The sequence below is a fragment of the Lissotriton vulgaris genome, chromosome 5 (assembly GCF_964263255.1).
Source record: "Lissotriton vulgaris chromosome 5, aLisVul1.2, whole genome shotgun sequence".
In the NCBI taxonomy this organism is placed as follows: domain Eukaryota; kingdom Metazoa; phylum Chordata; class Amphibia; order Caudata; family Salamandridae; genus Lissotriton; species Lissotriton vulgaris.
The window spans coordinates 727,635,370-727,658,560 of NC_141693.1; positions in this window are offsets into that span (position 1 = coordinate 727,635,370).

Consider the following 23,191-nt stretch of genomic DNA (forward strand, 5'->3'; position numbering starts at 1 on the left):
ATTAACGTGCGGATAGATGGAGAGGTCGCTTCCCCGCCGGAGCTAGTCCTCTATGCTGCCGCCATGTTCGGCCGCCAGCCACGCCCCCTGAATAACCACTTTTTAAACCCTCACAGTGACTAAATTGCCATTTTTACAGAGTTTTGCTTACTCAAAAGCTTCAATTTTGTCCAATTTCAGGCACAGAAATGACTTTAAACACACTTATTTTAGTTGAAAAAGTCATAATTCACACCCAACAGTCATTTAGAGTCAAAAGATTAAATGTAAAAAATTTCATCCATATTGAACATTTTGGGAACGATCAACAGCTCCGAAGTCATCGTTTTTCATCAGAAAATTGATTTTTTGGACTGTACCAAAAATGATTCAAAATGTCAATTGGATCGTGCCTCATGTTGAATAACCACTTTTTAAACCCTCACAGTGACCAAAATTGCCATTTTTACAGAGTTTTGCTTACTCAAAAGCTTCAATTTTGACCAATTTTAGGCACAGAAATGACTTTAAACACACTTATTTTAGTTGAAAAAGTCTCAATTCACATCCAACAGTTATTTAGAGTCAAAAGATTAAATGTTAAATTTTCATCCATATTGACCATTTTGGGAACGTTCGACAGGTGCCGAGTCATCGTTTTTCATCAGAAAATTGATTTTTTGGACTGCACCAAAAATGATTCAAAATGTCAATTGGATCGTCCCTTATGTTGAATAACCACTTTTTAAACCCTCACAGTGACCAAAATTGCCATTTTTACAGAGTTTTGCTTACTCAAAAGCTTCAATTTATTCTAATTTCAGGCACAGAAATAACTTTAAACACACTTATTTTAGTTCACATCCAACAGTCATATAGAGTCAAAAGATTAAATGTTAAAATTTCATCCATATTGACCATTTTGGGAACGTTTTTCATCAGAAAATTGATTTTTTGGACTGCACCAAAAATGATTCAAAATGTCAATTGGATCGTCCCTTATGTTGAATAACCACTTTTTAAACCCTCACAGTGACCAAAATTGCCATTTTTACAGAGTTTTTCTTACTCAAAAGCTTCAATTTATTCTAATTTCAGGCACAGAAATAACTTTAAACACACTTATTTTAGTTGAAAAAGTCATAATTCACATCCAACAGTCATATAGAGTCAAAAGATTAAATGTTAACATTTAATTGTGGGTTTATATAGCGCTAGGATAGACTCCCGGAGGAGTATCTCCGCGCTTCGACCGCTGCGAAACCCTTCCTGGCTTCCCTGAGAGATGGTCCCTTAATGGGTATCTCCAGGGTGAGACCAGGCATCCCCGGCGGTCTGGTGGGGCCATTAGTGCAGATGAGGCAAGCTTATGCCCAGAGTTGCCGAGTGTGATCGCTGATCAGAGTGGGCACCGAGGCGAGAGAATTATCGAGTCCGCTGACCCTGGTCCAGAAACCTGCCGCGTCGGGAATCGAACCCTGGTCCCGGGCCGTCCTCTGCTCTCGGGTCTGCCGCCTCTAACCAGTGAGCCACACTACTGCACTATCATCCATATTGACCATTTTGGGAACGTTTTTCATCAGAAAATTGATTTTTTGGACTGTACCAAAAATGATTCAAAATGTCAATTGGATCATGCCTCATGTTGAATAACCACTTTTTAACCCTCATAGTGACCTAAATCGCCATTTTTATAGTTTTGCGCTACTCAAAACCTTCAATTTTGACCAATTTCGGGGACACAGAAATGACTTTAAGCACACTTATTTTAGTTGAAAAAGTCATAATTCACATCCAACAGTCATTTAGAGTCAAAAGATTAAATGTTAAAATTTATCCATATGGATCATTTTGGGAAAGTTCGACATCAACTTAGAACAGCTGGTGAACGCCTCCACGCATCGGAAAGGCCATATTCTGGACTTGGTGTTCGCGGACCCTCAGTGGGCTGCATTAGTTGACATCAAGTGCCAGTTTTGGACGGATCACTCTTTGATTAGGTTCTCCCTTCGTTCGGAGGACTCTACTTTGCGAAAGGCTGGTTTACCCCTAGCTAAGCTAGAGAGACCTTGGTCCCGAATACTCAAAACCTCCCCACTGCCGAACATTTTAGGTGAGGATTTCAAGCTCGGCAACACTGCCGAAGAAAGTTATAATCTTTTCTGCCAGGCCATATCGAGTACACTGGATAAGTTGGCACCCCTTCGGAAGTCTCGAGGAAGGGTGAACCGAGCCAGCCCTTGGTACACGAGTGAACTACGCCAGCTTAAACTCGACTGTAGACGCGCAGAAAGGGTCTGGAGGAAACAGTACCTAGACTCTGATAAAATTGCATTTAGGTCGGCCATGCAAAAATACAAAGCTCAAATCAAGACGGCGAAAGCGACCTTTCTTGAATTTACTCTGAATCAGGCCCCTAACAAGGCACAGGCCCTCTTTAAAATCGTTAAGGACCTTGCCCACCCCACGTGTGTGGCTAGTGCAGTCCCTTCATCGCAAGCTCTTTGCGACTCACTTGCGGACGCTTTTGAGGAAAAAATTCGTAAAATCTTAACAGGTCTGCAGGATCCACGGATTTCCACCACTGAGGAGGGAGCTCCGGAAGAGGTGGCCAGTCGACCCCTGCAGAGGGTTAATCACCTCTGTCAGGAAGCTCCGGCCACGTCCTCTAGTCGACCCCGACCAGACGAGCAGCCCCCCAACTCGGGAGCTCCGGCGACGGAAGCCAGTCGACCCCAGTTGAGTAGCTCTCCTGCCCCTCTTTTGGATCAGGCTCTCGGCCTGGGAGCTCCGGCGACTGTGGCCAGTCGACCCCAACCGAGTAGCTTCTCCATTCCAATTCTGGATCCGGGAGCTCCGGCGACGGAAGCCAGTCGACCCCAGCTGAGTAGCTCTCCTGCCCCTCTTTTGGATCAGGCTCTCGGCCTGGGAGCTCCGGCGACTGTGGCCAGTCGACCCCAACCGAGTAGCTTCTCCTTTCCAATTCTGGATCCGGCTCTCTGCTTGGGAGCTCCGGCGACTGTGGCCAGTCGACCCCAGTTGAGTAGCTCCTCCCTTCCCTCTTTGGATCCGGCTCTCTGTCTGGGAGCTCCGGCGATTGTGGCCAGTCGACCCCAGCTGAGTAGTTTTTCTCCTCCTCCTCTGGTTCCAACTCTCTGTTTGGGAGCTCCGGCGTCGGTGGCCAGTCGACCCCAGCAGAGCAGTCCCTATCCTCCTTCCTTGGATCTGGCTCTCAGCTCGGGAGCTCCGGCGAGTGAAGCCAGTCGACCCCAGCTGAGTTGCTTTCCCCTTCCCTCTCTGAAGGAGTTCGGAGACTTAGCCCTTACGGTTTCTTCTGGCTCGCCTCTGGATCCTCTTCCTCCAAAACTCTGGAAGGTGTTTCAAGAGGATCTCTTCCAGCCCTTGCATGCCATCTGCTGCCAGTCATTTGAGACAGGCATTGTACCGAGTTGCTGGAAGAAGGCAGTGGTATCTCCACGTTTAAAAAAACCTACGCTCGACCCTGCGTGCCTATCCAACTACCGGCCGATTTCCCTGCTCCCTTTTCCGGTGAAAATCATGGAAAAATTGGTCACCCGCACTCTGTCCGGCTTTGTAGAAGGGAACACCTGGTTGGATGAGATGCAATTTGGTTTTCGCCCAGCGCATGGGACGGAATCTGCGCTGGTGACCGTGTTAGACAACCTGCGGGCGTGAGTCGACAGTGGTCGGGCAGCATTTTTGGTGCTGCTCGACATGTCGGCCGCGTTCGACACGGTCAGTCATCCCACCTTGATCTCTAGGCTGGAGGAATGCAGGGTCAAAGACAGAGCTAGGGATTGGTTAATCTCCTATTTGGACTGCCGTCAGCAAAGGGTTTCGCTACCCCCCTTCAGTTCAGAGGAGCAGAGAGTGGGACAAGGTGTACCCCAGGGCTCAGCCATCAGCCCCATACTTTTTAATATCTACCTCCGCCCTCTAGTCCAGCTCATTAAATCCTTTGGTATCTCCGCATTTAATTATGCGGATGATACCCAGCTGGTCTTTTCTTTGGAGGGTCAGGATGCAGTCACATTGGAGACTTTCCACCGGTGCATGCAGGCAACAGCAGAATGGCTCCGTCTGAACTCATTACAGTTCAACGGAACCAAGACAGAGGTTTTACACTGCTCCACAGATCGAGTTCCTCGCGATCTGCCGGCTGATTTTTGGCCTCCGTCCTTTTCTGAGACGGTGTCAACCGCACAATCTGCGCGCAATCTGGGCGTTATTTTTGGGCCCAACCTGCAGCTAGATCTACATGTAAATAAGACCACCTCCACATGTATGATGCTGATTCGTATGCTGCGTAAGGTCTTACCCCTTCTCCCTGAGCAAGCCAGGCCAGAAGTAGTGCGTTGTACCATCCTAAGTCGACTTGACTACTGTAACGCACTGCTTCTGGAGGCCCCGGTAACACTTCTGGGCAAGCTGCAAAGGGTGCAGAACATCGCTGCCAAACTCGCCCTCTCTCGCCCTTATCATAGTTCTTCTACGGCAGCGCTGCGAGAACTTCATTGGCTGCCGGTCCATCTGCGGGTGCGCTACAAAGCAGCTTGTATTGTGTTCAGGGCTATTCATGGCCTGGGCCCTATTCCTCTGCGGCGAATGTTTGCCTGGTATTGTCCACCTCGAGCCTTACGCTCCTCGTCGTCCAGGCTACTGATAGTTCCGCGCTTCCAGAGAGTGAGAATGGGTGGCCGCTCGTTCAGAGTACCGGCGGCCAAACTTTGGAACTCTCTGCCAATATCCTTGAGAAGCCTTGAAGATCTTCTAGCCTTCAGAAAGGCTTGAAAGCCCATCTCTTTCCCAGGATAGGTTGAGCTACTGTTTTCCGCTGGATCATGGGTCAAAAGCGCCAGGATGCCATTGGTGGTGACAGGCTGCGCTATACAAGTATGCTACAATACAATACAATACAAGGTCCGAAGTCCTCGTTTTGAATCAGAAAATTGATTTTTTGGACTGTACCAAAAATGATTCAAAATGTCAATTGGATCGTGCCCAAAATTGCCATTTTTACAGAGTTTTGCTTACTCAAAAGCTTCAATTTTGACCAATTTTAGGCACAGAAATGACTTTAAACACACTTATTTTAGTTGAAAAAGTCATAATTCACATCCAACAGTCATATAGAGTCAAAAGATTAAATGTTAAAATTTCATCCATATTGACCATTTTGGGAACGTTCGACAGGTCGGAAGTCATAGTTTTTCATCAGAAAATTGATTTTTGGGACTGTACCAAAAATGATTCAAAATGTCAATTGGATCATGCCTCATGTTGAATAACCACTTTTTAAACCCTCACAGTGACCAAAATTGCCATTTTTACAGAGTTTTGCTTACTCAAAAGCTTCAATTTTGTCCAAATTCAGGCACAGAAATGACTTTAAACACACTTATTTTAGTTGAAAAAGTCTCAATTCACATCCAAAAGTTATTTAGAGTCAAAAGATTAAATGTTAAAATTTCATCCATATTGACCATTTTGGGAACGTTCGACAGGTGCTGAGTCATCGTTTTTCATTGGATCGTCCCTTATGTTGAATAACCACTTTTTAAACCCTCACAGTGACCAAAATTGCCATTTTTACAGAGTTTTGCTTACTCAAAAGCTTCAATTTATTCTAATTTCAGGCACAGAAATAACTTTAAACACACTTATTTTAGTTGAAAAAGTCATAATTCACATCCAACAGTCATATAGAGTCAAAAGATTAAATGTTAAAATTTCATCCATATTGACCATTTTGGGAACGTTCGACAGGTCCGAAGTCATAGTTTTTCATCAGAAAATTGATTTTTGGGACTGTACCAAAAAAGATTCAAAATGTCAATTGGATCATGCCTCATGTTGAATAACCACTTTTTAAACCCTCACAGTGCCCAAAATTGCCATTTTTACAGAGTTTTGCTTACTCAAAAGCTTCAATTTAGTCCAATTTCAGGCACAGAAATGACTTTAAACACACTTATTTTAGTTGAAAAAGTCATAATTCACACCCAACAGTCATTTAGAGTCAAAAGATTAAATGTTAAAAATTTCATCCATATTGAACATTTTGGGAACGTTCAACAGCTCCGGAGTCATCGTTTTTCATCAGAAAATTGATATTTTGGACTGTACCAAAAATGATTCAAAATGTCAATTGGATCGTGCCTCATGTTGAATAACCACTTTTTAAACCCTCACAGGGACCAAAATTGCCTTTTTTACAGAGTTTTGCTTACTCAAAAGCTTCAATTTTGACCAATTTCAGGCACAGAAATGACTTTAAGCACACTTATTTTAGTTGAAAAAGTCATAATTCAAATCCAACAGTCAAATGATTAAATGTTTAAATTTCATCCATATTGACCATTTTGGGAACGTTAGACAGGTCCGGAGTCATCGTTTTTCATCAGTAAATTGATTTTTTGGACTGTACCAAAAATGATTCAAAATGTCAATTGGATCGTGCCTCATGTTTAATAACCACTTTTTAAACCCTCACAGTGACCAAAATTGCCATTTTTACAGAGTTTTGCTTACTCAAAAGCTTCAATTTTGACAAATTTTAGGCACAGAAATGACTTTAAACACACTTATTTTAGTTGAAAAAGTCTCAATTCACATCCAACAGTTATTTAGAGTCAAAAGATTAAATGTTAAAATTTCATCCATATTGACCATTTTGGGAACGTTCGACAGGTGCCGAGTCATCGTTTTTCATCAGAAAATTGATTTTTTGGACTGCACCAAAAATGATTCAAAATGTCAATTGGATCGTCCCTTATGTTGAATAACCACTTTTTAAACCCTCACAGTGACCAAAATTGCCATTTTTACAGAGTTTTGCTTACTCAAAAGCTTCAATTTATTCTAATTTCAGGCACAGAAATAACTTTAAACACACTTATTTTAGTTGAAAAAGTCATAATTCACATCCAACAGTCATATAAAGTCAAAAGATTAAAGGTTAACATTTCATCCATATTGACCATTTTGGGAACGTTTTTCATCAGAAAATTGATTTTTTGGACTGTACCAAAAATGATTCAAAATGTCAATTGGATCATGCCTCATGTTGAATAACCACTTTTTAACCCTCATAGTGACCTAATTCGCCATTTTTATAGTTTTGCGCTACTCAAAAGCTTCAATTTTGACCAATTTCGGGGACACAGAAATGACTTTAAGCACACTTATTTTAGATGAAAAAGTCATAATTCACATCCAACAGTCATTTAGAGACAAAAGATTAAATGTAAAAATGTCATCCATATTGACCATTTTGGGAACGTTCGACAGGTCCGGAATCATAGTTTTTCATCAGAAAATTGATTTTTTGGACTGTACAAAAAATGATTCAAAATGTCAATTGGATCGTGCCTCATATTGAATAACCACTTGTTAAACCCTCAAAGTGGCTTAAATTGCCATTTTTACAGTTTTGATTACTCAAAAGCTTCAATTTTGACCAATTTCAGACACAGAAATGACTGTAAACAAACTTATTGTAGTTGAAAAAGTCATAATTCACTTCCAACAGTCGTTTAGAGTCAAAAGATTAAATGTTAAAATTTCATCCATATTGACCATTTTGGGAACGTTCAACAGCTCCGGAATCATCGTTTTTCATCAGAAAATTGAGTTTTTTTTGACTGTACCAAAAATGATTCAAAATGTCAATTGGATCGTGCCTCATGTTGAATAACCACTTTTTAAACCCTCACAGTGACCAAAATTGCCATTTTTACAGAGTTTTGCTTACTCAAAAGCTTCATTTTTGTCCAATTTCAGGCACAGAAATGACTTTAAACACACTTATTTTAGTTGAAAAAGTCATAATTCACACCCAACAGTCATTTAGAGTCAAAAGAATAAATGTTAAAAATTTCATCCATATTGAACATTTTGGGAACGTTCAACAGCTCCGGAGTCATCGTTTTTCATCAGAAAATTGAGTTTTTTTGACTGTACCAAAAATGATTAAGAATGTCAATTGGATCGTGCCTCATGTTGAATAACCACTTTTTAAACCCTCACAGTGACCAAAATTGCCATTTTTACAGAGTTTTGCTTACTCAAAAGCTTCAATTTTGACCAATTTTAGGCACAGAAATGACTTTAAACACACTTATTTTAGTTGAAAAAGTCATAATTCACATCCAACAGTCATATAGAGTCAAAAGATTAAATGTTAAAATTTCATCCATATTGACCATTTTGGGAACGTTCGACAGGTCGGAAGTCATAGTTTTTCATCAGAAAATTGATTTTTGGGACTGTACCAAAAATGATTCAAAATGTCAATTGGATCATGCCTCATGTTGAATAACCACTTTTTAAACCCTCACAGTGACCAAAATTGCCATTTTTACAGAGTTTTGCTTACTCAAAAGCTTCCATTTTGTCCAAATTCAGGCACAGAAATGACTTTAAACACACTTATTTTAGTTGAAAAAGTCTCAATTCACATCCAAAAGTTATTTAGAGTCAAAAGATTAAATGTTAAAATTTCATCCATATTGACCATTTTGGGAACGTTCGACAGGTGCCGAGTCATCGTTTTTCATCAGAAAATTGTTTTTTGGACTGTACCAAAAATGATTCAAAATGTCAATTGGATCGTCCCTTATGTTGAATAACCACTTTTTAAACCCTCACAGTGACCGAAATTGCCATTTTTACAGAGTTTTGCTTACTCAAAAGCTTCAATTTATTCTAATTTCAGGCACAGAAATAACTTTAAACACACTTATTTTAGTTGAAAAAGTCATAATTCACATCCAACAGTCATATAGAGTCAAAAGATTAAATGTTAAAATTTCATCCATATTGACCATTTTGGGAACGTTCGACAGGTCGGAAGTCATAGTTTTTCATCAGAAAATTGATTTTTGGGACTGTACCAAAAATGATTCAAAATGTCAATTGGATCATGCCTCATGTTGAATAACCACTTTTTAAACCCTCACAGTGACGAAAATTGCCATTTTTACAGAGTTTTGCTTACTCAAAAGCTTCAATTTTGTCCAATTTCAGGCACAGAAATTACTTTAAACACACTTATTTTAGTTGAAAAAGTCATAATTCACATCCAATCGTCATTTAGAGTGAAAAGATTAAATGTTAAAATTTCATCCATATTGATCATTTTGGGAAAGTTCGACAGGTCCGAAGTCCTCGTTTTGTATCAGAAAATTGATTTTTTGGTCTGTACCAAACATGATTCAAAATGTCAATTGGATCGTGCCTCATGTTGAATAACCACTTTTTAAACCCTCACAGTGACCAAAATTGCCATTTTTACAGAGTTTTGCTTACTCAAAAGCTTCAATTTTGTCCAATTTCAGGCACAGAAATGACTTTAAACACACTTATTTCAGTTGAAAAAGTCATAATTCACATCCAACAGTCATATAGAGTCAAAAGATTAAATGTTAAAATTTCATCCATATTGACCATTTTGGGAACGTTTGACATGTCCGGAGTCATCGTTTTTCATCGGAAAGTTGATTTTTTGGACTGTACCAAAAATGATTTAAAATGTCAATTGGATCAAGCCTCATGTTGAATAACCAGTTTTAATACCCTCACAGTGACCAAAATTGCCATTTTTACAGAGTTTTGCTTACTCAAAAGCTTCAATTGTGACCAATTTCAGGCACAGAAATAACTTTAAACTCACTTATTTTAGTTGAAAAAGTCATAATTCACATCCAACAGTCATATAGAGTCAAAAGATTAAATGTTAAAATTTCATCCATATTGACCATTTTGGGAACGTTTGACATGTCCGGAGTCATCGTTTTTCATCGGAAAGTTGATTTTTTGGACTGTAACAAAAATGATTCAAAGTGTCAATTGGATCATGCCTCATGTTGAATACCCACTTTTTAAACCCTCATAGTGACCTAAATTGCCATTTTTACAGAGTTTTGCTTACTCAAAAGCTTCAATTTTGTCCGATTTTTAGGCACAGAAATGACTTTAAACACACTTATTTTAGTTGAAAAAGTCATAATTCACATCCAACAGTCATTTAGAGTCACAAGATTAAATGTTAAAATTTCATCCATATTGACCATTTTGGGAACGTTCGACCGGTCCGGAATCATCGTTTTCATCAAAAACATGATTTTTTGGAATGTAACAAAAATGATTCAAAATGTCAATTGGATCATGCCTTGTTTTGAATAACCACTTTTTAAACTTTTACAGTGACCAAAATTGCCATTTTTACAGTTTAGCTTACTCAAAAGCTTCAATTTTGACCAATTTAGGCACAGAAATGACTTTAAACACACTTATTTTAGTTGAAAAAGTCATAATTCACATCCAACAGTCATTTAGAGTCACAAGATTAAATGTTAAAATTTCATCCATATTGACCATTTTGGGAACGTCCGACTGGTCCGGAATCATCGTTTTTCATCAGAAACGTGATTTTTTGGACTGTACCAAAAATGATTCAAAATGTCAATTGGATCATGCCTCGTTTTGAATAACCACTTTTTAAACTTTCACAGTGACCAAAATTGCCATTTTTACAGTTTTGCTTACTCAAAAGCTTCAATTTTGACCAACTTAGGCACAGAAATGACTTTAGACACACTTATTTTAGTTGAAAAAGTCATAATTCACATCCAACAGTCATTTAGAGTCAAAAGATTAAATGTTAAAATTTCATCCATATTGATCATTTTAGGAAAGTTTGACAGGTCCGAAGTCCTCGTTTTGTATCAGAAAATTGATTTTTTGGACTGTACCAAAAATGATTCAAAATGTCAATTGGATCGTGCCTCATGTTGGATAACCACTTTTTAAACCCTCACAGTGACCAAAATTGCCATTTTTACAGAGTTTTGCTTACTCAAAAGCTTCAATTTTGACCAATTTCAGGCACAGATATGACTTTAAACACACTTATTTTAGTTGAAAAAGTCATAATTCACATCCAACAGTCAAAAGATTAAATGTTAAAATTTCATCCATATTGACCATTTTTGGGAACGTTAGACAGGTCCGGAGTCATCGTTTTTCATCAGAAAATTGATTTTTTGGACTGTACCAAAAATGTCAATTGGATCGTCCCTTGTGTTGAAAAACCACTTTTTAAACCCTCACAGTGACCAAAATTGCCATTTTTACAGAGTTTTGCTTACTCAAAAGCTTCAATTTATTCCAATTTCAGGCACAGAAATAACTTTAAACACACTTATTTCAGTTGAAAAAGTCATAATTCATATCCAACAGTCATATAGAGTCAAAAGATTAAATGTTAAAATTTCATCCATATTGACCATTTTGGGAACGTTTTTCATCAGAAAATTGATTTCTTGGACTGTACCAAAAATGATTCAAAATGTCAATTGGATCATGCCTCATGTTGAATAACCACTTTTTAACCCACATAGTGACCTAAATTGCCATTTTTACAGTTCTGATTACTCAAAAGCTTCAATTTTGACCAATTTCAGACACAGAAATGACTTTAAACAAACTTATTGTAGTTGAAAAAGTCATAATTCACATCCAACAGTCAAAAGAATAAATGTTCAAATTTCATCCATATTGACCATATTGGGAACGTTAGACAGGTCCGGAGTCATCGTTTTTCATCAGAAAATTGATTTTTTAGACTGTACCAAAAATGATTCAAAATGTCAATTGGATCGTGCCTCATGTTGAATAACCACTTTTTAAACCCTCACAGTGACCAAAATTGCCATTTTTACAGAGTTTTGCTTACTCAAAAGCTTCAAATTTGACCAATTTAGGCACAGAAATGACTTTAAACACACTTATTTTAGTTGAAAAAGTCATAATTCACATCCAACAGTCAAAAGATTAAATGTTCAAATTTCATCCATATTGACCATATTGGGAACGTTAGACAGGTCCGGAGTCATTGTTTTTCATCAGAAAATTGATTTTTTAGACTGTACCAAAAATGATTCAAAATGTAAATTGGATCGTGCCTCATGTTGAATAACCACTTTTTAAACCCTCACAGTGACCAAAATTGCCATTTTTACAGAGTTTTGCTTACTCAAAAGCTTCAATTGTGACCAATTTCAGGCACAGAAATAACTTTAAACTCTCTTATTTTAGTTGAAAAAGTCATAATTCACATCCAACAGCCATATAGAGTCAAAAGATTAAATGTTAAAATTTCATCCATATTGACCATTTTGGGAACGTTCGACAGGTCCGAAGTCCTCGTTTTGTATCAGAAAATTGATTTTTTGGACTGTACCACAAATGATTCAAAATGTCAATTGGATCGTGCCTCATGTGGAATAACCACTTTTTAAACCCTCACAGTGACCAAAATTGCCATTTTTACAGAGTTTTGCTTACTCAAAAGCTTCAATTTTGTCCAAATTCAGGCACAGAAATGACTTTAAACACACTTATTTTAGTTGAAAATGTCTCAATTCACATCCAAAAGTTATTTAGAGTCAAAAGATTAAATGTTAAAATTTCATCCATATTGACCATTTTGGGAACGTTCGACAGGTGCCGAGTCACCGTTTTTCATCAGAAAATTGTTTTTTGGACTGTACCAAAAATGATTCAAAATGTCAATTGGATCGTCCCTTATGTTGAATAACCACTTTTTAAACCCTCACAGTGACCGAAATTGCCATTTTTACAGAGTTTTGCTTACTCAAAAGCTTCAATTTATTCTAATTTCAGGCACAGAAATAACTTTAAACACACTTATTTTAGTTGAAAAAGTCATAATTCACATCCAACAGTCATATAGAGTCAAAAGATTAAATGTTAAAATTTCATCCACATTGACCATTTTGGGAACGTTCGACAGGTCGGAAGTCATAGTTTTTCATCAGAAAATTGATTTTTGGGACTGTACCAAAAATGATTTAAAATGTCAATTGGATCATGCCTCATGTTGAATAACCACTTTTTAAACCCTCACAGTGACCAAAATTGCCATTTTTACAGAGTTTTGCTTACTCAAAAGCTTCAATTTTGTCCAATTTCAGGCACAGAAATGACTTTAAACACACTTATTTTAGTTGAAAAAGTCATAATTCACACCCAACAGTCATTTAGAGTCAAAAGAATAAATGTTAAAAATTTCATCCATATTGAACATATTGGGAACGTTCAACAGCTCCGGAGTCATCGTTTTTCATCAGAAAATTGAGTTTTTTTGACTGTACCAAAAATGATTCAAAATGTCAATTGGATCATGCCTCATGTTGAATAACCACTTTTTAAACCCTCACAGTGACCAAAATTGCCATTTTTACAGAGTTTTGCTTACTCAAAAGCTTCAATATTGTCCAATTTCAGGCACAGAAATGACTTTAAACACACTTATTTTAGTTGAAAAAGTCATAATTCACATCCAACAGGTATTTAGAGTCGCAAGATTAAATGTTAAAATTTCATCCATATTGACCATTTTGGGAACGTTCGACCGGTCCGGAATCATCGTTTTTCATCAGAAACTTGATTTTTTGGACTGTACCAAAAATGATTCAAAATGTCAATTGGATCATGCCTCGTTTTGAATAACCACTTTTTAAACTTTCACAGTGACCAAAATTGCCATTTTTACAGTTTTGCTTACTCAAAAGCTTCAATTTTGACCAACGTAGGCAACAGAAATGACTTTAGACACACTTATTTTAGTTGAAAAAGTCATAATTCACATCCAACAGTCATTTAGAGTCAAAGATTAAATGTTAAAATTTATCCATATTGATCATTTTGGGAAAGTTCGACAGGTCCGAAGTCCTCGTTTTGAATCAGAAAATTGATTTTTTGGACTGTACCAAAAATGATTCAAAATGTCAATTGGATCGTGCCTCATGTTGAATAACCACTTTTTAAACCCTCACAGTGACCAAAATTGCCATTTTTACAGAGTTTTGCTTACTAAAAAGCTTCAATTTTGACCAATTTTAGGCACAGAAATGGCTTTAAACACACTTATTTTAGTTGAAAAAGTCTCAATTCACATCCAAAAGTTATTTAGAGTCAAAAGATTAAATGTTAAAATTTCATCCATATTGACTATTTTGGGAACGTTCGACAGGTGCCGAGTCATCGTTTTTCATCAGAAAATTGATTTTTGGGACTGTACCAAAAATGATTCAAAATGTCAATTGGATCGTCCCTTATGTTGAATAACCACTTTTTAAACCCTCACAGTGACCAAAATTGCCATTTTTACAGAGTTTTGCTCACTCAAAAGCTTCAATTTATTCTAATTTCAGGCACAGAAATAACTTTAAACACACTTATTTTAGTTGAAAAAGTCATAATTCACACCCAACAGTCATTTAGAGTCAAAAGATTAAATGTTAAAAATTTCATCCATATTGAACATTTTGGGAACGTTCAACAGCTCCGGAGTCATCGTTTTTCATCAGAAAATTGATTTTTTGGACTGTACCAAAAATGATTCAAAATGTCAATTGGATCGTGCCTCATGTTGAATAACTACTTTTTAAACCCTCACAGTGACCAAAATTGCCTTTTTTACAGAGTTTTGCTTACTCAAAAGCTTCAATTTTGACCAATTTCAGGCACAGAAATGACTTTAAACACACTTATTTTAGTTGAAAAAGTCATAATTCACATCCAACAGTCAAAAGATTAAATGTTCAAATTTCATCCATATTGACCATTTTGGGAACGTTAGACAGGTCCGGAGTCATCGTTTTTCATCAGTAAATTGATTTTTTTGGACTGTACCAAAAATGATTCTAAATGTCAATTGGATCATGCCTCGTTTTGAATAACCACTTTTTAAACTTTCACAGTGACCAAAATTGCCATTTTTACAGTTTTGCTTACTCAAAAGCTTCAATTTTGACCAACTTAGGCACAGAAATGACTTTAGACACACTTATTTTAGTTGAAAAAGTCATAATTCACATCCAACAGTCATTTAGAGTCAAAAGATTAAATGTTAAAATTTCATCCATATTGATCATTTTAGGAAAGTTTGACAGGTCCGAAGTCCTCGTTTTGTATCAGAAAATTGATTTTTTGGACTGTACCAAAAATGATTCAAAATGTCAATTGGATCGTGCCTCATGTTGGATAACCACTTTTTAAACCCTCACAGTGACCAAAATTGCCATTTTTACAGAGTTTTGCTTACTCAAAAGCTTCAATTTTGACCAATTTCAGGCACAGACATGACTTTAAACACACTTATTTTAGTTGAAAAAGTCATAATTCACATCCAACAGTCAAATGATTAAATGTTCAAATTTCATCCATATTGACCATTTTTGGGAACGTTAGACAGGTCCGGAGTCATCGTTTTTCATCAGAAAATTGATTTTTTGGACTGTACCAAAAATGTCAATTGGATCGTCCCTTATGTTGAAAAACCACTTTTTAAACCCTCACAGTGACCAAAATTGCCATTTTTACAGAGTTATGCTTACTCAAAAGCTTCAATTTATTCCAATTTCAGGCACAGAAATAACTTTAAACACACTTATTTCAGTTGAAAAAGTCATAATTCATATCCAACAGTCATATAGAGTCAAAAGATTAAATGTTAAAATTTCATCCATATTGACCATTTTGGGAACGTTTTTCATCAGAAAATTGATTTCTTGGACTGTACCAAAAATGATTCAAAATGTCAATTGGATCATGCCTCATGTTGAATAACCACTTTTTAACCCACATAGTGACCTAAATTGCCATTTTTACAGTTTTGCTTACTCAAAAGCTTCAATTTTGACCAATTTTAGGCACAGAAATTACTTTAAACACACTTATTTTAGTTAAAAAAGTCTCAATTCACATCCAAAAGTTATTTAGAGTCAAAAGATTAAATGTTAAAATTTCATCCATATTGACTATTTTGGGAACGTTCGACAGGTGCCGAGTCATCGTTTTTCATCAGAAAATTGATTTTTGGGACTGTACCAAAAATGATTCAAAATGTCAATTGGATTGTCCCTTATGTTGAATAACCACTTTTTAAACCCTCACAGTGACCAAAATTGCCATTTTTACAGAGTTTTGCTCACTCAAAAGCTTCAATTTATTCTAATTTCAGGCACAGAAATAACTTTAAACACACTTATTTTAGTTGAAAAAGTCATAATTCACACCCAACAGTCATTTAGAGTCAAAAGAATAAATGTTAAACATTTCATCCATATTGAACATTTTGGGAACGTTCAACAGCTCCGGAGTCATCGTTTTTCATCAGAAAATTGATTTTTTGGACTGTACCAAAAATGATTCAAAATGTCAATTGGATCGTGCCTCATGTTGAATAACTACTTTTTAAACCCTCACAGTGACCAAAATTGCCTTTTTTACAGAGTTTTGCTTACTCAAAAGCTTCAATTTTGACCAATTTCAGGCACAGAAATGACTTTAAACACACTTATTTTAGTTGAAAAAGTCATAATTCACATCCAACAGTCAAAAGATTAAATGTTCAAATTTCATCCATATTGACCATTTTGGGAACGTTAGACAGGTCCGGAGTCATCGTTTTTCATCAGTAAATTGATTTTTTTGGACTGTACCAAAAATGATTCTAAATGTCAATTGGATCATGCCTCGTTTTGAATAACCACTTTTTAAACTTTCACAGTGACCAAAATAGCCATTTTTACAGTTTTGCTTACTCAAAAGCTTCAATTTTGACCAACTTAGGCTTCACATCCAACAGTCATTTAGAGTCAAAAGATTAAATGTTAAAATTTCATCCATATTGATCATTTTAGGAAAGTTTGACAGGTCCGAAGTCCTCGTTTTGTATCAGAAAAGTGATTTTTTGGACTGTACCAAAAATGATTCAAAATGTCAATTGGATCGTGCCTCATGTTGGATAACCACTTTTTAAACCCTCACAGTGACCAAAATTGCCATTTTTACAGAGTTTTGCTTACTCAAAAGCTTCAATTTTGACCAATTTCAGGCACAGACATGACTTTAAACACACTTATTTTAGTTGAAAAAGTCATAATTCACATCCAACAGTCAAAAGATTAAATGTTCAAATTTCATCCATATTGACCATTTTTGGGAACGTTAGACAGGTCCGGAGTCATCGTTTTTCATCAGAAAATTGATTTTTTGGACTGTACCAAAAATGTCAATTGGATCGTCCCTTATGTTGAAAAACCACTTTTTAAACCCTCACAGTGACCAAAATTGCCATTTTTACAGAGTTTTGCTTACTCAAAAGCTTCAATTTATTCCAATTTCAGGCACAGAAATAACTTTAAACACACTTATTTCAGTTGAAAAAGGCATAATTCATATCCAACAGTCATATAGAGTCAAAAGATTAAATGTTAAAATTTCATCCATATTGACCATTTTGGGAACGTTTTTCATCAGAAAATTGATTTCTTGGACTGTACCAAAAATGATTCAAAATGTCAATTGGATCATGCCTCATGTTGAATAACCACTTTTTAACCCACATAGTGACCTAAATTGCCATTTTTACAGTTTTGCTTACTCAAAAGCTTCAATTTTGACCAATTTTAGGCACAGAAATTACTTTAAACACACTTATTTTAGTTAAAAAAGTCTCAATTCACATCCAAAAGTTATTTAGAGTCAAAAGATTAAATGTTAAAATTTCATCCATATTGACTATTTTGGGAACGTTCGACAGGTGCCGAGTCATCGTTTTTCATCAGAAAATTGATTTTTGGGACTGTACCAAAAATGATTCAAAATGTCAATTGGATTGTCCCTTATGTTGAATAACCACTTTTTAAACCCTCACAGTGACCAAAATTGCCATTTTTACAGAGTTTTGCTCACTCAAAAGCTTCAATTTATTCTAATTTCAGGCACAGAAATAACTTTAAACACACTTATTTTAGTTGAAAAAGTCATAATTCACACCCAACAGTCATTTAGAGTCAAAAGAATAAATGTTAAACATTTCATCCATATTGAACATTTTGGGAACGTTCAACAGCTCCGGAGTCATCGTTTTTCATCAGAAAATTGATTTTTTGGACTGTACCAAAAATGATTCAAAATGTCAATTGGATCGTGCCTCATGTTGAATAACTACTTTTTAAACCCTCACAGTGACCAAAATTGCCTTTTTTACAGAGTTTTGCTTACTCAAAAGCTTCAATTTTGACCAATTTCAGGCACAGAAATGACTTTAAACACACTTATTTTAGTTGAAAAAGTCATAATTCACATCCAACAGTCAAAAGATTAAATGTTCAAATTTCATCCATATTGACCATTTTGGGAACGTTAGACAGGTCCGGAGTCATCGTTTTTCATCAGTAAATTGATTTTTTTGGACTGTACCAAAAATGATTCTAAATGTCAATTGGATCATGCCTCGTTTTGAATAACCACTTTTTAAACTTTCACAGTGACCAAAATAGCCATTTTTACAGTTTTGCTTACTCAAAAGCTTCAATTTTGACCAACTTAGGCTTCACATCCAACAGTCATTTAGAGTCAAAAGATTAAATGTTAAAATTTCATCCATATTGATCATTTTAGGAAAGTTTGACAGGTCCGAAGTCCTCGTTTTGTATCAGAAAAGTGATTTTTTGGACTGTACCAAAAATGATTCAAAATGTCAATTGGATCGTGCCTCATGTTGGATAACCACTTTTTAAACCCTCACAGTGACCAAAATTGCCATTTTTACAGAGTTTTGCTTACTCAAAAGCTTCAATTTTGACCAATTTCAGGCACAGACATGACTTTAAACACACTTATTTTAGTTGAAAAAGTCATAATTCACATCCAACAGTCAAAAGATTAAATGTTCAAATTTCATCCATATTGACCATTTTTGGGAACGTTAGACAGGTCCGGAGTCATCGTTTTTCATCAGAAAATTGATTTTTTGGACTGTACCAAAAATGTCAATTGGATCGTCCCTTATGTTGAAAAACCACTTTTTAAACCCTCACAGTGACCAAAATTGCCATTTTTACAGAGTTTTGCTTACTCAAAAGCTTCAATTTATTCCAATTTCAGGCACAGAAATAACTTTAAACACACTTATTTCAGTTGAAAAAGGCATAATTCATATCCAACAGTCATATAGAGTCAAAAGATTAAATGTTAAAATTTCATCCATATTGACCATTTTGGGAACGTTTTTCATCAGAAAATTGATTTATTGGACTGTACCAAAAATGATTCAAAATGTCAATTGGATCATGCCTCATGTTGAATAACCACTTTTTAACCCACACAGTGACCTAAATTGCCATTTTTACAGAGTTTTGCTTACTCAAAAGCTTCAATTGTGACCAATTTCAGGCACAGAAATAACTTTAAACTCACTTATTTTAGTTGAAAAAGTCATAATTCACATCCAACAGTCATATAGAGTCAAAAGATTAAATGTTAAAATTTCATCCATATTGACCATTTTGGGAACGTTTGACATGTCCGGAGTCATCGTTTTTCATCGGAAAGTTGATTTTTTGGACTGTAACAAAAATGATTCAAAGTGTCAATTGGATCATGCCTCATGTTGAATACCCACTTTTTAAACCCTCATAGTGACCTAAATTGCCATTTTTACAGAGTTTTGCTTACTCAAAAGCTTCAATTTTGTCCGATTTTTAGGCACAGAAATGACTTTAAACACACTTATTTTAGTTGAAAAAGTCATAATTCACATCCAACAGTCATTTAGAGTCACAAGATTAAATGTTAAAATTTCATCCATATTGACCATTTTGGGAACGTTCGACCGGTCCGGAATCATCGTTTTCATCAAAAACATGATTTTTTGGAATGTAACAAAAATGATTCAAAATGTCAATTGGATCATGCCTTGTTTTGAATAACCACTTTTTAAACTTTTACAGTGACCAAAATTGCCATTTTTACAGTTTAGCTTACTCAAAAGCTTCAATTTTGACCAATTTAGGCACAGAAATGACTTTAAACACACTTATTTTAGTTGAAAAAGTCATAATTCACATCCAACAGTCATTTAGAGTCACAAGATTAAATGTTAAAATTTCATCCATATTGACCATTTTGGGAACGTCCGACTGGTCCGGAATCATCGTTTTTCATCAGAAACGTGAAGAAACATGATTTTTTGGACTGTACCAAAAATGATTCAAAATGTCAATTGGATCATGCCTCGTTTTGAATAACCACTTTTTAAACTTTCACAGTGACCAAAATTGCCATTTTTACAGTTTTGCTTACTCAAAAGCTTCAATTTTGACCAACTTAGGCACAGAAATGACTTTAGACACACTTATTTTAGTTGAAAAAGTCATAATTCACATCCAACAGTCATTTAGAGTCAAAAGATTAAATGTTAAAATTTCATCCATATTGATCATTTTAGGAAAGTTTGACAGGTCCGAAGTCCTCGTTTTGTATCAGAAAATTGATTTTTTGGACTGTACCAAAAATGATTCAAAATGTCAATTGGATCGTGCCTCATGTTGGATAACCACTTTTTAAACCCTCACAGTGACCAAAATTGCCATTTTTACAGAGTTTTGCTTACTCAAAAGCTTCAATTTTGACCAATTTCAGGCACAGATATGACTTTAAACACACTTATTTTAGTTGAAAAAGTCATAATTCACATCCAACAGTCAAAAGATTAAATGTTAAAATTTCATCCATATTGACCATTTTTGGGAACGTTAGACAGGTCCGGAGTCATCGTTTTTCATCAGAAAATTGATTTTTTGGACTGTACCAAAAATGTCAATTGGATCGTCCCTTGTGTTGAAAAACCACTTTTTAAACCCTCACAGTGACCAAAATTGCCATTTTTACAGAGTTTTGCTTACTCAAAAGCTTCAATTTATTCCAATTTCAGGCACAGAAATAACTTTAAACACACTTATTTCAGTTGAAAAAGTCATAATTCATATCCAACAGTCATATAGAGTCAAAAGATTAAATGTTAAAATTTCATCCATATTGACCATTTTGGGAACGTTTTTCATCAGAAAATTGATTTCTTGGACTGTACCAAAAATGATTCAAAATGTCAATTGGATCATGCCTCATGTTGAATAACCACTTTTTAACCCACATAGTGACCTAAATTGCCATTTTTACAGTTCTGATTACTCAAAAGCTTCAATTTTGACCAATTTCAGACACAGAAATGACTTTAAACAAACTTATTGTAGTTGAAAAAGTCATAATTCACATCCAACAGTCAAAAGAATAAATGTTCAAATTTCATCCATATTGACCATATTGGGAACGTTAGACAGGTCCGGAGTCATCGTTTTTCATCAGAAAATTGATTTTTTAGACTGTACCAAAAATGATTCAAAATGTCAATTGGATCGTGCCTCATGTTGAATAACCACTTTTTAAACCCTCACAGTGACCAAAATTGCCATTTTTACAGAGTTTTGCTTACTCAAAAGCTTCAAATTTGACCAATTTAGGCACAGAAATGACTTTAAACACACTTATTTTAGTTGAAAAAGTCATAATTCACATCCAACAGTCAAAAGATTAAATGTTCAAATTTCATCCATATTGACCATATTGGGAACGTTAGACAGGTCCGGAGTCATTGTTTTTCATCAGAAAATTGATTTTTTAGACTGTACCAAAAATGATTCAAAATGTAAATTGGATCGTGCCTCATGTTGAATAACCACTTTTTAAACCCTCACAGTGACCAAAATTGCCATTTTTACAGAGTTTTGCTTACTCAAAAGCTTCAATTGTGACCAATTTCAGGCACAGAAATAACTTTAAACTCTCTTATTTTAGTTGAAAAAGTCATAATTCACATCCAACAGCCATATAGAGTCAAAAGATTAAATGTTAAAATTTCATCCATATTGACCATTTTGGGAACGTTCGACAGGTCCGAAGTCCTCGTTTTGTATCAGAAAATTGATTTTTTGGACTGTACCACAAATGATTCAAAATGTCAATTGGATCGTGCCTCATGTGGAATAACCACTTTTTAAACCCTCACAGTGACCAAAATTGCCATTTTTACAGAGTTTTGCTTACTCAAAAGCTTCAATTTTGTCCAAATTCAGGCACAGAAATGACTTTAAACACACTTATTTTAGTTGAAAATGTCTCAATTCACATCCAAAAGTTATTTAGAGTCAAAAGATTAAATGTTAAAATTTCATCCATATTGACCATTTTGGGAACGTTCGACAGGTGCCGAGTCACCGTTTTTCATCAGAAAATTGTTTTTTGGACTGTACCAAAAATGATTCAAAATGTCAATTGGATCGTCCCTTATGTTGAATAACCACTTTTTAAACCCTCACAGTGACCGAAATTGCCATTTTTACAGAGTTTTGCTTACTCAAAAGCTTCAATTTATTCTAATTTCAGGCACAGAAATAACTTTAAACACACTTATTTTAGTTGAAAAAGTCATAATTCACATCCAACAGTCATATAGAGTCAAAAGATTAAATGTTAAAATTTCATCCACATTGACCATTTTGGGAACGTTCGACAGGTCGGAAGTCATAGTTTTTCATCAGAAAATTGATTTTTGGGACTGTACCAAAAATGATTTAAAATGTCAATTGGATCATGCCTCATGTTGAATAACCACTTTTTAAACCCTCACAGTGACCAAAATTGCCATTTTTACAGAGTTTTGCTTACTCAAAAGCTTCAATTTTGTCCAATTTCAGGCACAGAAATGACTTTAAACACACTTATTTTAGTTGAAAAAGTCATAATTCACACCCAACAGTCATTTAGAGTCAAAAGAATAAATGTTAAAAATTTCATCCATATTGAACATATTGGGAACGTACAACAGCTCCGGAGTCATCGTTTTTCATCAGAAAATTGAGTTTTTTTGACTGTACCAAAAATGATTCAAAATGTCAATTGGATCATGCCTCATGTTGAATAACCACTTTTTAAACCCTCACAGTGACCAAAATTGCCATTTTTACAGAGTTTTGCTTACTCAAAAGCTTCAATATTGTCCAATTTCAGGCACAGAAATGACTTTAAACACACTTATTTTAGTTGAAAAAGTCATAATTCACATCCAACAGGTATTTAGAGTCGCAAGATTAAATGTTAAAATTTCATCCATATTGACCATTTTGGGAACGTTCGACCGGTCCGGAATCATCGTTTTTCATCAGAAACTTGATTTTTTGGACTGTACCAAAAATGATTCAAAATGTCAATTGGATCATGCCTCGTTTTGAATAACCACTTTTTAAACTTTCACAGT